This window comes from Bos mutus, chromosome 11 (assembly GCF_027580195.1).
Source record: "Bos mutus isolate GX-2022 chromosome 11, NWIPB_WYAK_1.1, whole genome shotgun sequence".
Lineage (NCBI taxonomy): Eukaryota > Metazoa > Chordata > Mammalia > Artiodactyla > Bovidae > Bos > Bos mutus.
The window spans coordinates 31,185,255-31,203,023 of NC_091627.1; the positions used below are offsets into that span (position 1 = coordinate 31,185,255).

At 47.2% G+C, this 17,769-nt stretch overlaps 1 protein-coding gene across 1 annotated transcript in view; it reads left to right on the forward strand.

The window, feature by feature from the left end:
- The first annotated feature begins 371 nt into the window (after positions 1-371).
- KLHL29 (kelch like family member 29) overlaps positions 372-17,769 on the forward strand; it is a 331,409-nt gene continuing 314,011 nt past the window's right edge. The window contains exon 1 of the mRNA XM_005895660.3: positions 372-629. The gene's annotated coding sequence lies outside the window, so the exon portion shown is untranslated. The remainder of the gene's footprint in view (positions 630-17,769) is intronic.

Here is a 17,769-nt window from a genome sequence, read left to right on the forward strand (position 1 = left end):
GCGCGCCGAAGCCCGCCTCCCTCGCAGCTAAAGCAGACGGTACCCGGAGCGGAGCGAGCCAGAAGGGAGCATGGTCCCCGCGCCGCGGCCGCGCCAGCCCCCGCCGCCGCCGCTGCCGCCGCCGCGGATCTAGCTGCAGCCCCGGCCCCGGCTCCGCAGGGCCCGCCCGCAGTCCCCGCGGCCGCCGCGCCTGAGCGCAGCCCCCGCCCGGAGCCCGAGCCCCAAGCCCGGAGCCAACCCCAGCCCCGCGGCCGCCGCGGCTGCGGGGAGAGCCGGGGGGGCGGGGGGAGCGATGCTGCCGGAGCCGCCGCCGCCGCCGCCTCGGTGAGAGCCGCGCCGCGCGTAGCCGCACAGGCTGACAGGCAGAAGGACTGACTTCCCTCTCTCGGGCATCCTCCCTGGGCTGCCGGGAGGCGGCGGCGGAGGAGGAGAAGGAAAAGGGGGGAGAAAGCGGAGAGCAGGAACGCGAGGAGGAGGTGGACCTGGATCCGTTTCTCCCGGCCAGGACCCGAGCGGCCCCAGCCACCGCTGCCCGCCGGCGCCGTCCCCTATCCATCAGCCCTCCTGCGCCCACTCGCGACCCCAGACTCTCTGCGCGTCGGGCCGGGGCCAGAGCCGCGCGGCCGGAGGTAAGATGCAGGCTAGGGCGCCAAGGATGCGGCGCCGGGCAACCAGGGTGCTGGAGGCTGCGTGGGGCCGGGCCGGGCTTGGGAGCGGGGCCGGAGAACCCGGAACGCTGGGCTCGGCTCCCGCGGCGGCGGCGGCTGGAGCCTCCCGCGTCTGGACTCGCAAGGCTGCAGGAGCCCTTGCGCCTGCGCTGCTCCAGGGGGAAAAAAGGGGGGGAAAAAACTTCCTGCCCCCGGGTGTGGATGCCCCCGGGCTGCCCGGGGCCAATGTTGCGGTGGTAGTGGGTGCTGGAAGCGAATATGACCACCCCCCACCCCACCCCCGCCGAAGCAGCCCCTCTCAGCTGGGCCCGAGAGCTTGCGTCTCTCTCCAAGCCACCTCCCTGGAGCGGCCCAGGGCTCGGGCCGGGCTGGGGGCCAGGAGGAGGCACCGGAGGGCAGGACTCTGGAGACGGCTACGCGCCCGACCCTTTGGGGACGTGCGCGCCTCTGTGCGGCGGGAAGCCAGGTTGGGGTTTCTGCCCCCTCCCGTCCTCAGACCCCGCATTTGGGGACCGGGTCTCTTCACTCAATCCCAAGTAACTTTCGAGGCAGAGGAACGTGAAAACCACGGGGAGGAAACCCGCACAGACCTTCTGTGACCCCCCTCCCCTTCCCTTAGCACCTTGTGGGTGCCAACGTGTTTGCGGGGCGCGGAAAGGAGAGCGTACCGGGATGGTGGGGCGGCGAGGATGTGGGGTTGGGTGGGGAGGGGTTGTTTATGTGCGGGATAGTGTGGACTGGGAGATGTGTGGTGTGGGAGTGTGGGCTTGCGCCCTGACTGCCGCTGGAGGTGCCGGCTGGCAGAGGGCTCACGTCCGGGTCTCTGTGGCCTGGAGCGGGCCGAGAGCGCGAGGGTCATCTGCGATCGCGGCGCGGGTGCGGGCTCTAGGCAGTGCGGGCCCCGGGCCCCGAGGGAGGGGAGCGCTCGCCCGGGGTCGAGAGAGCAGAGTCGAGATCCCGGATAGGTACGAGGCAGCTCCCAGGTCCGAGGTAGCTCCCGGGCAGGTCAGGTCTGCGTCGGCCGGGGAAGGCGGGGACGCGCCGCCTTGCCTGCTTGCCTGCCTGCAGCAAACGGTGATGGGGCCAAAGCGCGAGTCTCGGATGCCTGGGTCCGCCAGCGGAGAAGCCAGTTGTGGTTCCTGGGCTCTGAAACCCAATGGCAGGCACGGGTCAGTTGGCGGGTCCCTAGGGATGCTGATGGGTGAGGAGCCGCCGCCTCTTCCATCCCTGCCGCTCTGCAAACGCTCTCCTGGCTCCCTACGGTGCTTGCGCCGCGGCTAGCCCGGGGCGAATCGTGGACGCAGGTATTTATGTAGCATTAGGGGAGACCTCAGCGCTGGAGGGACCGGACCGCTGAGGACGCCCAGCTGCAGCTGCCCGTGAAACTTCCACTTCTTCGGCTCAGGGACAGTCAGGCTCCACTATTGCAGGCGCCAGCCTCTCACCAGCCGAGCTTCGCTGGGATTCGGACTCCTCTTGCGGTGATAAATCTGTCCTGGTTACAGCTGTATTTACCCTAATTTCAGTCGCTTTAAAGTCATCTGTCTAGTCACTTAAGAGTTCCTTTTCTTGTTGTGTGGTCTTATCTCCAGCTCAGCCCTGGGACGGCAGATTTAAGGAATTATTTCGGTTTAGGATGAATGACAGCAGATTTAATTAGCCCACCTCATTCGTGATGTTTTTTAAAAATTACAATGGAAAGTGCAAAGCTACTCTTCTGGAGTGGGCATGATGAACAACTTTATCGATTGTTCCTCGCGACTCTAGGCCAAAACGTTGTTGGATAATTCACAGGTGAATACTTTAAAGGCTGGTTGGCATGCCTGTGTTTGAGTAGTCACATATTTCAGGCATTTATACAAATATGAAGCTATGTGCCACTGATGAATATAGTCTCCATCCTGTACACTCTTCTGAGTGCACTTGATTTATCATCCTGCTATAAATCAGAGAATTACTAGCATATGTGCCCTTAAACTCTATATAAATTTAATGGCATTTAAATTGGTTTATGGGCTGATGCATTTAACCAATTTTAATAACTTTTCCGCACAAGCATCTTATAAACCATATTCATTCATGATTAAGAAAAACATTTTCTTCTGTTCAGTCTCTCCATTTGTAGCACAGTTAACGAAAATTTATAGGTCTCCAACTTTCATTTGCAAGCAACAATCCAAAGGAAATACCTAGAGTTGTACTGAAATAAAATACCCTATGGTAGCCATGGTAACAAATAGATTAAGGGTTATTGGTTTTCATTTGTGTGTGATGGGAGGGAGGAATCTAGGTTGTGTCTTTTTAATTATGCTTCTAATGAGTGGTGGTCATACTTCAAGTACTCAGTGCAGGAGATAAGCCAAACTGAGAATTCAGTTCTGTGAGAGGTTTATTGGAACAAAGACTAGTAGAGCCCTGGAGAATGACTTCTGCTAAATGCAGCTCCTCATATCCAGGAAGCAAATAGGTAAAACCTTTTTTATTTTTCAAGTAGATAAATGAGAATTGAGTTAGTCCCTTTAAAAGTAGAAAATTTATTTTCCTTATGAGCTCTTACCAAAGGAACCTTTCAATCTGGCCCATGTTTTCTAGGAATAAACATGTTAGAAGTGTGGATGTTGGTGTGGATTGAGTGTCACAGTTGTTATCAACACCTGTCAGTCTAAGTGAGGCATATCATTAGTCTATTCAAATCTTGCTTATTTTAATATTCATGCATTTCCATGGTGATCCATTCCATTTTTGTTTACTTAGTCAACCTTATAAATCTTTGGTATCAATTCAGTTGTACCATCTTTTTTTCTTTCATTTATCAATTGATTTGGCTGCAAATCATTCCCATTTTAAAATGTTTCTTCCCCCCCCCCTTCTGCTAGTTCCCAAAAGTTCACACTATTGCTGATTGCATACAGATAACACCACTGAGTTAATGTAGTTTTTTGCATCTCATTTGATATGTGTGTATGCATGAGTTTTTTCTTCTTTTTTCTTCCAGCAGGCTTACCTTAAAGCTTTCTGACTTTTTGGCCTGGAGATGTCAATCCAACCCAGCAGAATTGACTAAAGGTTTCCCTCCCTTCTTCTTTCCTTCCCTCCTTCCTTCTTTCCTTTCTACCTTTCTTCCCCTCCTATCCTATCATGGTTCAGGGATTCTTTATGTCTTCAGTTATATCTGGCTCAACAGACTTTTGGACTTTGTATATTAGAACAAGCCCGTCGTCCTAGGATCTTGTCTCATTCAGTAGTAGCCAAAGACAGAAGGTTCTGGAACATCAGATTATTTTTCCAAATACAGTATATGTTTACTCACAGTGTATAGTATCTCTGGGATCATGTAACATTGTAAGTTCACTGCACAGGCAGCTTTGCTTAAATGCAAGTGATGATTTTGCTCACCCGCTTTCAACTTTGCTTTCTAATGATGCAGTCCCATGCTAATCATACCCTGTATATTTCAGAAATATCAAGGCAAGCATTAGCACGCCACTGACTTATTAGGATCAGGAGAAATAATTGGAGCACTTAAGTTCAAAGTCAGATGGAGAAACGGAATTATAACCAATCTTGTGATTCTATAATCGGTCAACTAAGTGCTTACTTGCGGGGTAGGAGCAGGAATAAACACCATGCATAAGAAATCCAGCCTTTGGTTGCAGTGGGTAAGGCTAAACCAAAGCAGAAACCATGTAGGTTTTACTAGAGAATAAGAGATATGTTTGTGGGAAATTCCCTGGTGATCCAATGCTTAGAACTTGGTGCTCTGACTGCCAAGGGCCCAGGGTTTGCTCCTGGTCGGGGAATTACAATCCCACAAGCAGCACAGCAAAAAAAAAAAAAAAGGAGAAAGAAAGAAAAGAAATCTCTTTGTGGACAGATAAATCACGTATAGAGCCAAATGTTTAGAAACTGGGAAAATGTAGTTTGTACAGATAGTCTTTTGTTATTACTTAGGAAATCAGGATTTATCTCCTAATATGCTAAAAAAAAAATAGTCTTAATAATTTGGTTAAGCAGAAAAAGTGTGTCAGAATTCTTTACCTGCCTTCTGAGATCAGGATCACACTGAAAGCAAACTGATTCTTTCTACAACAGCTACCAGCTTACTTTCCTGAAGTCCTAGGTCAGAAAGAAAATCACTTGAAAATAGGGAAATTGAAACTGCAGAAAAAGATGAGGTATGTTGATCACTGGAAGGAGCAATACAATTAATTGTTTGTGAAATGAACTTTACAGCTTGGGGCATCTCCACCTTTAGGAAGGGAAAGGGAAGATTTCTCATTTGCCACCAGAGAGGATATTTGCATGAAATTCACATGGTTCAGACTCTGGACTCTGTAGCAGTTGATGATTCAGAAGCTAGAACAGGAATGGCAGAGCGTTGTATACGGAATCAGGTTTGGGCCAAGAGGTCAGCTCCCTAAACATTTAAAGGCTGCCGTTGGCCCCACTGGCATCAATTTTTATAATTCTTTTCTAGAGTTTTGACATATTAAAATCACGGACTCTTTTAACAATATGTTAATATATGTGTGGGTGTGTAGGCTTTCCTGGTGGCTCAGCGGTAAAGAACCTGCCTGCAATGCAAGAGATGTGGGTTCAGTCCCTGGGTCTGGAAGATCCCCTGGAGATGGGAATGGTAACCTACTCCAGTATTCTTGCCTGGGAAATTCCATGGACAGAGGAGCCTGGTGGACTATGGCAGCAGAAGTCAGACATGACTTAGCAACTAAACAACAACAACAATAATGTTTGTGTGTATATATATGTAATATATATATATAAATATATACACATACATATATACAAATATATATTACATAAAATGTGTATATACACACACATATACAAATAAATATTCTACTACTTTACTTTTTAAAATAGTGGTAAAAGGAAACACATAACATAAACTATATCATCTTTACCATTTTTAAGTGTACAGTTCAATATTGTTAATATTTTTGTGCAATGGATATCCAGAACTTTTTCGTCATGCAAAACTGACCCTCTATACCCATGAAGCGTCAACTGCCCACTCTCCCTCCCCTACTTTCTGTTCCTATACATTTGACTACTTTGATGGCTCATATAAGGAGAAATCCTACAGTGTGTGTCTGTGAACATGGGTGGGCATACATCTCTTCACGATCCAGCTTTCAATCCTTTGGCATATATACCCAGACAAGGGAGTGGTGGATTCTTCTACTTTTTCACAGATGTGTGACATTGATCCTCTGTTGAAGAGAGATGGTAAAAATGCAGTCCACAGATGACAGTCAGAGGAAGAATGCAGTAGATTTGTTCTTCCCTTTCTGTGTGTACATTTCCTCACAAATCTCTCCAATCTCTTTTCTGTTTTGCTTTTAGGGCTTGTGTGACTTACAGCGATATGGCATAGTGGCTAAAGGAATGGGCTTAGTGTCAGAGTTGAAGTCTAGTGCCTGGTGCCTACTAGCTGTGTGACCTTGGAAAGATCCTTAATCTCAGTAAACCTCCGTTTTCTTTTATGAAACTGGAGGGAATCATCGTGGCCAAGATAACTGCTAAAACCTGCCTCACAGTGTCCAACCTCAAGAAGTACTCTAGAAAGGAGAGCTTCGGTGACAGAGGCAGTCATGATGGAGAAGGCAGCAGCAACCCCTGGAGCTCTCAGAGACCATAGACAGCTCTCCTGTTAAATTTGATCATAAACATTTTCATAATATGCCAGGGTATATATAAATATATTGTATTCTGTGAGTTTCACTACCAGAACTTATTCTGAAAAAAGATTTGCATCACAATTACAATTGTTAAAAATATCCTTGAGTGGATTTGATATGTGAACTTTTAATTCCATTTTTAGTATCATAATTTTAGAGTTGATGTGGATTTTAGAGGTCAACTAATCTGCCTATTATTCAATCATCAAACCTGTATCAAGCCCCAATAATATAATAATAACAGCTTCCAGTTATGGCTGCCCACTGTATTTTAGTACTTTACATACATTACCTCTAATCCTCATATCAATGCTGCAAGATAGGGATTATCCACACTTTTACAAGTGAAGATGAGGCTCAGAAAGGTAATCAACTGGCCCAAGGCCATGAATCTAGCTATACTGTACGTCCAAGTTTGAGCCTAGATCTATCAACTACCAATCTGTCTTGTCTTTTCTTTTCAAGCTGTGTGTGTGTGTGTGTGTGTGTGTGTGTGTGTTTGAGACTCCAGACTGTGTCTCGATGCATTCACACCACTGTGTGCATGCTGAGTTGCTTCAGTCATGTCCAGCTCTTTGTGACCCTATGGACTCTAGCCTGCCAAGCTCCTCTGCCATGGGATTCTCCAGGCAAGAATACTGCAGTGGGTTGCCATTTCTTCTTCCAGGAGATCTTCCCTATCCAGGGATCAAACTCACACCTCTTATGTCTCTTGCGTTGGCTGGTGGGTCCTTTATCATTAGTGCCACCTGGGAAGCTCATTTGCACCACAGCACACTGCCTATTATGTACCAGGTACCACGTTGTCTGTGCCAATTAGCATTTTAAATGAAATAATTCTACTCGAGGGATTGTGAGCTTTAATAAGAATATTGACCAGGTCCAACATTCACAGTACTTTGGGATTTGCCTACCTGCTTTCATTTACTCTTACTCCTGGAATGCTGAGAAAAAACTTTTAGATGCTTTTGAATGACATCTGTTTCCATGCTGATCCAGTGTAATAAACAGCAAATTGAGGAGCAGAAACAATGTAGAAAGGATTAAGGATACATTTAGGACCACCAAAGATTGATCTGGGCATGTTTGTTTTGAGTCCCAGTACCGAATACAGTGCCTGGCACAGAACTTGATAGAAAAACTATTTGCCTGAATCAGTTTATGCCCAGAGAAGGTGTCAGGTAATAGACATCAAAGGCTGCTTTTTGGATTACCTTTCACTCAGTCGCTGTGTCGCTGTATCTCCACAGTTTTACATTGTGTGGAATTTTAGATGCTATATTTGGGCATCTATCTATTAAATATGTTTGTTGATGAATTATAACTGATCTAAATGGAATCTTTAAGGATTTATGACTTGAGACTTTGAAGACTAATTTTCTTGGAGCTGCTTCTTTCCCGTGCTAACTTGAATTTATTTGGCACTTGTGAGAATCGATGCAGAGTCCGTCCTAGTCCGTCCTTCATGATACACTTACTTGTGAGGTGTTGTCCCCACTGAGATTTTTAATTTGTGGCATTTCATAAATGTGTTGTTTTAAGGAAAAACAAAATGCCTCACAATCATAGAGACCACCGTAAAAGGGCAATAACACTGTATTTTCCAACTTTTTCTGGCCTATTTTAATTCTTTATTTTAGTGGGGGCAGGGTGAAGGATTTTTTGTGTGTGTTTGTTTATTTTGGAGATGGATAAGAGGATATGAATACAACCTGGGGCATATACCACAAAAATGTGTTTTCTCCCTGTTTGAACTCTTCTAACCCTCACCCAGCCAAGGAATGACTTCTCCAGTTTTAGATTCACTGTGAGAAGGCATGGCTACCATGCCTCTGATCAAACCTGTAACTGAGGAATCAGGCAGGAAATGATGCTGGATGAGGAACACCCAGCAGGTGTTCTGGGGTGGCTGGGTACCAGCCTGGCCAGCTCCACCACCTCTCCCTGCCTCACTCCTGGGCTTGTTTCTACCCTCAAGGAAAAATCAGGCAGGAGGTTTTCTTTTTCTTCAGGCATCCCTGCAAAGCTCTTCGAAGCCGGGTCAGAAATGGAGACGATGAAGCAAGAGCAAACAGAAGGGCTCTCTCTTGTCTTGCGAAAAGCAAAAACTAGTCAAAGGCTTAGACCAAACAGTTGCCAGATCATCCGTGTTTTCCTTTTGGATATTTATAAACATTTTGAGAAGTGGTGGGGAAAGGTGAAACATGAATTTTAAAACAAAACAAAAACTTACCTTTCTCTTTTATCTCCTCTTTTCATATTTCCAGCTTTAAGCATATGCTTTTGGATCAAAACTGCAGCTGAACTTAGCTTCCTAAGGAATTTTAATGATACATTCATTTTTCTGAAAGTTCTAAATGAGCATAGACTCGGTCTATTTACTGAGCAGGTATGATGGAGAGAACCATGCCTTTCACACGGCATCTCATTTGTTGCTCACCTTGTGATGTAGGTAACATTATTCCCATTCTGCAGATTAGTTCTGGAGAGACGAAGCATTTGCCTAATGGGTGCAAACACGGGTGGCTGGATAGGTTACAGCGATGCACAAGCCTAGCCTCCAGGTGACTGCCAACCTCTGAAGAAGGGAGAGAGCCTGTGTTCCCTTTCATACAGAATATAAACTGATTATTAAAATAACAGAATATACACACACTTAGCCACATTACTCACATTATTATACCACAGTTGACATAATAAAGTGAGGTCCAGCTAATTTTATTTTAAGGCTTGAAATAAACTTGGAAGTGAGACCCATTAGTATGATTTCAGATTCCTTCACACTTAACCTCACTGCCATCATCATTTGTAAAACTCAACAAGTGTTTGATTCTGAGTTTATCTTGAAGGCTTAGGTCTAACTGACTGCTTTTCTATGTGGTCAAAGGCTTCTCAGGGTGCCCCTGACTTACACGGATAAGAATCAACTGTGTGAGGTTTCAATGGCTTCCCGTTTACAGCGCTCAGAACAATATCAAGCATATTATAACTGTAGTCCGTGTGAACATGTGGGTTGGTTTCTACTCCAGATCGTGTGAACAAGTGGCTCTTTCTGGATTCCCTTGGGAATCACGACCTCCTTTTGGCTTTGGACTTCGCACGTGTTGGCTTCTCACTGTTTGGATGCCCTGAGACATGACCCCAACCATGAGTTCCCAGTCTAACCCAGAAGCCTGTGGCATGTGGAGAGCAGGTGGAGATAGTGAGGGGACAGTCCAGCATTTCTTTCAGAACAGAGAAATTCTGAAAGACCACAGGGGAAGAACCTGATCATGAAATCATGAAGGCTGCCGCAAGCATCCACAACACGATTCCACGCAGCCACTTAGATTGGTTGCCTCTGCCACTGTCCAGGCTGTCCAGGCCAGTAGAAAATGATGCTCTAGGCCTGGTCCTCTGATCGGTGCTAGGTCACAGATTGGTTACCAGTCTGAGACAAGATAAAATGGGAAGGAGCATTTAGAAACTTCTGTCACACTTGGCACTCCCTTGACAGCGTAGCCCTTGGCTTCTCTCCCTGAAGGTGTGGACCAGTCTGGGGCCACGTCAGACTCCCTCGCGTGTTGCCAAGAGAGCCGTGTGTGGTGAGAGCTGTGGGTAAGCATTGCATGCTAAGACTGCCTTTCAGTTCTTAACAGATGGGCGATACAAATAAAACCCAAAAATCTGGGGTCTTTCACCACAGATAGGGGAAGAGGGCAACACGAGAGCCTAGATGTACTTGTCCTGCCAACCCACAGGCAGTGCTTTTTTTCTAAAGCTCCCATCTAGAATCCCTCATCAGTGAGGCCAGCCTCTCCTCCTTTGGGACAACAGGCAGACTGAATTGTAGCTGGTCTGATGGTGCTCACTGTACCAGGGACAGCTGCCTGGTCTGCTCTGTCCTGTCCAGGAAACGATTGCCATGTCGGGGGGTGCTGTGACGAGGGGCTCCTCCTCTGTGTTTGTGTGCATCTCCAATTAGCTCTCTGATGCTGAGTGAGAGCTTGAGGGTCTTAGCACAAGAAATACGAGGCCCTTTTGTTGCAGTTCTGCACTATTCTGACTTCATAAGCCATGCATAGGTGATTTTGCCATTGAATTCACTGATTTGGTTGCGGTAGGCTATTTTGCCATTGAGCTCACTTGTTTGGTTGATCTGAAGAAGTATAAGATGACCATGCTCTGATTCTGGCTCTCCAAACCAAGAGGTCAGGGCCACGGCATCTGGGAAGTGTGTTACATTTTGGAAGCCGTGTCAGTGAGACCCAGAGGCTGCAGGCAGCCTGTGTGTCTGGCTGATCTTGCTAGCGAAGAGCCTGCTGTACGCAGAGCACTGTAATCTATTCGGTTCATGCTGCTCCAGCCAGCTTTAATCATCAAAACTTAAATAATATTCAAACTGTGAAAGGAACTTTTTTCTTGCTGAAACCTGGGTGTGCCAAGTAGAAGCTCCGAAGCTTCTCAACTTACCGATCTATGGCCACACATTGCAGGAAAAGAAAAAAAAAAAGAGCACCGGGGTGGCTTCATGCACTGTGGAAGAAAATGCCTTTCTCCACAATTAAATGGTACTGGGATCTGACATTTCCTCCTTTACCCCAGAGGAGGAAAAAAATGATTTTTATGGAAACTGTGGTTTATGGAAGTCCCTGTTTCCCCTCTCCACAAAATCACCACCTCTCTCTTTCACCGGCCCCAGGTCTCTATGAGGGTGCTCTGGGACCCCTGGGGCAGAAGTCAGGCCATGCAGAAGCCCATGGGGTTTTCAGGAAGGAAGGGACGTGGGTTGTGTGACATGCTGGAAGACACCAGTGACTGGGACGTGAGGGAAGGTCACCGGCAGCAGTGGAGAGACTAGTAAGAAAGCAGCTGGGACTACTGCCTTGCTGAGATAAAGCCACATGAACCGAACCATCCTCTGGTGGCAATGGTTTCAGCCCTGGGTTTCCAGATGGGCTGTGGTGACAGCCCTTGCCTCTCCCCTGCGCTCTCCCTCATATCCCCAAGCAAAAAGGGCATTCCAGAGCCGTGACCCTGCTCAGGCTCCTACCTCAGAATTTAAAACTTCTCTCCCAGATTCTGCAGAAACCACAGAAAGCCCTCTTTGTTGGGGAAGGCTCCTGGGGAGGCTGTGGGGGAGGGGTGGGCGCCCACTGGACTGTGAAATTGCGATTGGAGAGCTGTAGCTGCCAGCTGTTTTTATTCTAGGTAAGCCTCCCTGGACGTCTGATCTTCAGAAGCATTTTTTGATATCTGGAAGAGACACCTAGGCCAGGTATGGTCTCCTTGGTCCTAGGGAAAGGGTCCTAGGAAAAGCAGTTCACCTGTCTGACCCTTGGCTCCTGTGCTGTGTTACCTAGGAGCCACTGGGGACAGGGACAGGGACATGAGATTGACCTCTAGGGACTGAGCATGTGACAGTGGTGGGGACGAGACTGGATTCTCAGTCCTGCGTGCATGTGTGCTAAGTCGCTTCAGTAGTGTCCGAATCTTTGAGACCCCATGGACTGTAGCCTGCCAGGCTCCTCTGTCCATGAGATTCTCCAGGCAAGAATATTGGAGTGAGTTGCCATGCCCTCCTCACTCAGTACTGCACATAGTTACAAATAAAACTTATTTACTTTCAACTCAACAACAAGCGAACAGCTTGATTTTAAAAATGGGCAAAGGACGTGAACAGACATTTCTCCAAAGAAGATATACCAAGAGCCAACCAGCCCATGAAAAGATGCTCGGTATCACTAATCATTAGGAAAATGCAGATCAAAACCATGATGAGATAAGATAACTATAATTCTTTAAAAAATAGAAAATATAAAGTATTGGTGAGGATGTGGAGAAATCAGAACCCTGATGGTTTTTGGTGGTGGCAATATAATGGTGTGACCACCAAGGAAAACAGAATAGAGGTTCCTCAAAAAATTAAACATAAAGTTATCATACAATTCTGTAATTCTGCTTCTGGGTAAATATCCAAAAGAAGTAAAAGCAAGGACTCAGATATTTGTACACCCACACTCATAGCGGCATTATTCACAGTAGCCAAAAGGCAGAAGCAGCCCGAGTATTCATCTGTGGATGAATGGATAAATAAAATGTGTTATACAGTGGAGTATTAATCAGCCTTAAAAAGGAAGAAAAGTCTGACACTTGCTGTGACATGGTTGAACCTTGAAGGCATTATGCCAAGTGAAATAAGCCAGTCATAAAAATATTGTTTGAGGATGAGATGGTTAAATAGCATCTCATGGACATAAACTCTCATGGACTCAATGGACATAAACTTGAGCAAACTCCAAGTGATGGTGGAGAATAGGGAAAGCCTGGCATGCTGCAGTCCATGGGGTCGCAAAGAGTCAGACACAGCTTAGTGACTTAACAGCAAATTGTATGATTCTACATATATGAGGTACTTAGTAATCAGATTTATAAAGACAGGACAGAGAATGGTGGTTGCCAGAGGCTGGGGGAGAGGGGAATGAGGAGCTGTTGTTTGGTGGGCACAGTTTTAGTTTGGGAAGATAACAAAGTTCTGGAAATGGATGGTGATAATATTTGGACAATACCCACTCCAGTACTCTTGTTTGGAAAATCCCATGGATCGAGGGGCCTGGTGGGCCGCAGTCCATGGGGTCGCTAGGAGTCAGACACAACTGAGCGACTTCACTTTCACTTTTCACTTCCATGCATTGGAGAAGGAAATGGCAACCCACTCCAGTATTCTTGCCTGGAGAATCCCAGGGACGGGGGAGCCTGGTGGGCTGCCGTCTATGGGGTCGCACAGAGTCGGACACGACTGAAGCGACTTAGCAGCAGCAGCAACAGCAGTGTGACTGTATTTAATGCTGCCGAACTGTACACCTTACTAGTTAAAATGGTAAATTTTATGTTATATGTTTTTACCACAATAAAAAGAAGAGATTCTAAACTGGCTCTCCTAATAAATTCTTTAAATCATTTGCTTAGAGGCAAAAAGTCACTCACTTTAACAGTTCAACAATTTGTATACCTTAGCCTTTGCTGGGCATTGTATGTATTATTATATACGTATGTGTTTTATTTGAGGTGTAACAGTTGAGGCAGCACAATAAAATCCACAGACCATACGTGTTCAGTTCACTGAGTGTTGATAACTGTATATACCTCTGGAGCCACCATCCAAAGGAAAATGTAAAACATTTCATCACCCCAAAAAGTTCCCATGTGCCTCCTCTAAGCAAGCCCCCTTCTCCTGAACATTTTCTGATGTCAGTCACCAGAGATGAGTTCTGACTGCTGTGTGACTCCGTGTGAATGGAAGCATGTAGTATATACCCTGGTACCCACTGGTTTCACTCAACCCACCCCAGGCGCGATTTATCCATGTTGACATTCCCCCAAGTAGTTCTTTCTTTATTGCTCAATAGGGTTCCATGGCATGTACCAGAGTTGGTGTGTCCACTCTCCTGTGGACGGACATTGAGTGTTGCGGTGTCTGGGGACAGCTGGCAGCAAGTGAGGGTGTTAGCTGGCCAACTGGGAGTATCCCCATGAGTTGGGGTTGTCACACAAGCTCTCCATGCAGGGGGTTTTCTGCAGGACTGGCAGCTTCCCCAGAGTTGAACCACCTCCAGGTCGTGGCGTTTGGGTGATTTTCACTGAAAGCGTGACACCCGGTAGACCAGATGCTCCTGTGGCTGCTGAACAAATTTCTCCCTTAAAGGCACATCATGCAGGAAGTTGAGTATAGGAGACTGTGTGGTGACTCTGCTGTGAAGACAGGAGGTTGGCAGATGGCCTTAAAGGTCAGTGTCTCTGAGCCATGATTATACCTTCCTAGCCCAAGCAGCCACCTGTAGAACTGACCAGATGCCAGGGGTAGGGACAGAGAATAGGGCTGGGCTGATCGGTCCCCAGCTCGGCCCCTTCCTCTGTGGTTTGCAGCCTTAGGGCTAGTTGACATGTTTTTTCTGCCACAGTACGAAGGCCTTTAGTATGAGAATTCTGTCCTTAGGGTGACCTTGCCCTCTCTGCTGTGACCCATTCTCAAGTGAGTGTGCAGTCTGACTCTGAGATCAGTGCCGTCCCCCACATCCACATTTCTGGGCAGCATCTCGGCTCCTGAAGTAGTAGTGAGACCTTGTGCTCGAGAGCCGTGGCCTTCACTTCCATATGGGTCTGAGCTCAGCGTCTTAGCAGGGCCACCTAGGAATGATGAAATCTTGGGCAGGTTACTTCATCTCTTGGAACAGAGCCACCTCGTATAATAACACTAATAATAGCTTTGCTGCTCTACGTACCGCCTCTAACAGGCCTGTAAGTGGGGGGCAGGGTCATTCCTGCCTTGCAGGATTTCAGACAAAGTTCATCTGTGTGAAAGCTGAGTTCATCTGCCTCCCCTACGTCCACATTCCTGGGCAGTGCCTCACTGCATGATGTAGACGATGCAAAGATGGTGTGTAGGTGGCAGCCGGGGCTGTCGCCTCCAGGAAAGAACTGTTGGGACACAGGGCTGATAAGGGTGAGCATGGTCACTGGGAAGCACCACCGCACTCCCCTACCCCTCCACCTCCAAGCAGGCAGCTGGAGGACCTCCCAAGGCAGGTGTGCTGATGACGGTCACCCTCCCTCTGTCCAAGTGCCTCCCTCTGAACACCCAGGACCCCCATGCCCAATCTACCAGCTTACAAGCCCAATTCAGCTAATGAATCTACTCTGCCCTGTGAGGAGTAACCCTAGATGGCCAGCCTAGGTCTGCACTGTGATTTCTAAAGGATGCATTGCTCTAAATTCACCTCTGAGAGATGCTGGCACAGCTGTGGGGTGCTTGGGCCCTGTGTCGCTGTAGTCAGCTCCCTGGCCAGAACCCACAGGGCTCATGCTCCCGGGACAAGGGAATGGGGCCTGGCGCCTATCTCAGCAAGTCAAGGCCTGATGAGTTATGCCCACCTACCCATGGGTGCAGGGAGCTGGGTCCCCCACGTGGCTGGGGACTAAGAAGATGCATTGGGGACAGAGGAGCCACTCTGCCAGCCTGAGGCTGCCCTTGGCTCCCCACTCCCCTCTTCCATCTCTGGAAGGTTTGCCCATCTCTGCCCAGTTCAGATCCTTCCTATCCTTCACGGCTTCCTCTAGGAGGAGCCTATGGCCCAGGTTCTCCATGTAACCCCCTCTTAAGGGTCTCCAGCCAACTGCTCCTGGGGGATTGAGCACCTCCCCTTCTGTTTATATCCCTCTGTTGATCTTCCTCTTAGAGTGTAGGGCAGTGACGGACACACATCACAGTTTGATCGAGTGAGGCCCAGAGGAGTGCCATCTAAGACATGCCAGTGAGAGGCAGAGCTGGGACTGGAGCCCCAAATCCTAGAGCATGGAAACAGCATCATGAGGGGTGGGAGCCTCGGGTCTGGGCGGGAATCCCCTCCTGTGAATCCCGTGCTGCTTCAAGCCATGCTGGGTGACAGAGTGCAAACCCCGGGGAATTTTCTCTTTTGGTTTTTGTCACAAGCAAGCAGAAATGACTTCCTAAAACGTGTGACTAGATAAGGGATCCCTTCTCTGGGATGTGAAATGACTGTGCATTCAAATCTGAGCCACAAAAGATGATCTTCACTCCCGTTTTTTTGCACACCACCCACAGACCTTCCCAGGATGCTAACTCACATGCTCATCTTGAGGCCCCGGGCCTTGGGGTCCCTGGTGAAAGCCCAGTGTTTCCCAGCTGTTGCCATGTACCCCCACCCACCTTCTTTCTTCTCCCCCGACCCGGGTTTGTGTCTCCCCTCTGCCCAACGATGAACCCAGACAGCCTGGTTTGTCTCAGGGACTATCTGTCTTCACAGTACGTGTTTGAGTGCTGGGATAGGGTTGGCAAAGAGATGGCATGAAAAACATTCCTTGTGTTCAGATCAGGAGACAAGGGAAAATACAGAACACTTCTTTGGGCTTTGAGAACAAAATTCTTTAAGCGACTTATCATTGTGAGTTTGTTTAGCGTGAAAACCCTTTTTTAAAAGGAAACTTTGTTAATGAAAAGAAACCAAGGACATATTATATATATATACTATGATGTCAAGTATGTTAAAAAAAAAAGAACGCAGAACAAATGACTGAAAATGTGCCATAATGTTAACAGTAGTCATCTTTCTGCTTTTAAAATTCTACTTAAAATTTTTCCAGCTTAAAAATAGATTTTTAAAAAACCTGTCAGCATATTTATCATAAAATAAAAGCTTATTTAACAGGGGAAAGAAATTTAACTATGCAAATAAGGTTAATTTTTGCCACCTGCCACTGTGAGCGATGTGTTTGTGTACATGCCCACACAAATAGCAATGAAAACAGGAAAAGGACAGGCCACAATGTGGAGGAGATTTTTAAACAACCAGTTTTTTTTGAGGGAGGAAGGACCAAAATAATTTCATGTAATTCCATATGTAATAATCTTCACAGTGAATCTGAGACTCATCTTAAATGAACAATTCTCTCAAGGTTCTATTTCATCTTGTGGCTCCGGCAGGACCCAGGATTGGGGGGAGTCTCTCTTCTCAGAGATAGCTAAGCTAAAGCAGATGCTAAACCCAAAAAGCCTGTCTTGTTGCCTGCAAGCCGAGTGCCAGCCTTCTCAAATAACTGTGCCCCCAAGTGGTCACTTGTACCTGTAAATTACATCCAGCAAAAGGGTTGCAATTAACCAGATCCTGGACCACAGGGTTTATAATTTAATAACAATGGTGATGTCAGTAACACAGGACAAAAAGGAGTGAAAAAGGAAGAAGAAACCCAGAGAGAGAGTGAGTGTGTGTGCGTGTAGAGTAAAAAGGAATGATTTTCTGAATGTTTGTCTATCCCACGTCCTTCCAGAAAGAGGTGTGTGGGGGAGTGAGTGTGTGTGTGAGCACGTGTGTGTGTCCACTAGCAGAGGAGACTGCCCAGAGCGGTGAGGGCGGCTGTGGGTGGAACCCTCCAAGAATTCAGGAGACTGCCCGTTTCTCAGGATGCTCCTCTAGGCCTTTGACGGCCTGCTTCTCTGCAGCAGTGGTTCCCTGATCGTCTCCTTGGCAGTCTGCCAGAGGCTCTAAGTGTACTGAGAATTGTGTTTTAATAGAAGGCTTTACCTCTGATACAGATTTAAAATGAGGAAGAAACTTTCTGTTCCTCAGCCAGAGCGAAATGCATTTTGCTGCTCGTGAAATGCTGGTGATTACAAGCTCATCTTACATAATTTTATTATTTTCAATTGCTGCCTGTCAATCTCAGGTGATGGTTTCCTGGGAGCAGAAAGGAGGCAGATTCTGGGCGATGATAAAAAAAAAAAGCCACCCCGTCATTAGCAGATCGTACAGGAGTTTAGAAAGGAAAATAATTATTTTTGTGATGATGCTGTTCAAGATAATCAGAACCTGCATTGCTAAGTTAGACATGCAGAAGTGAGTCGAGTA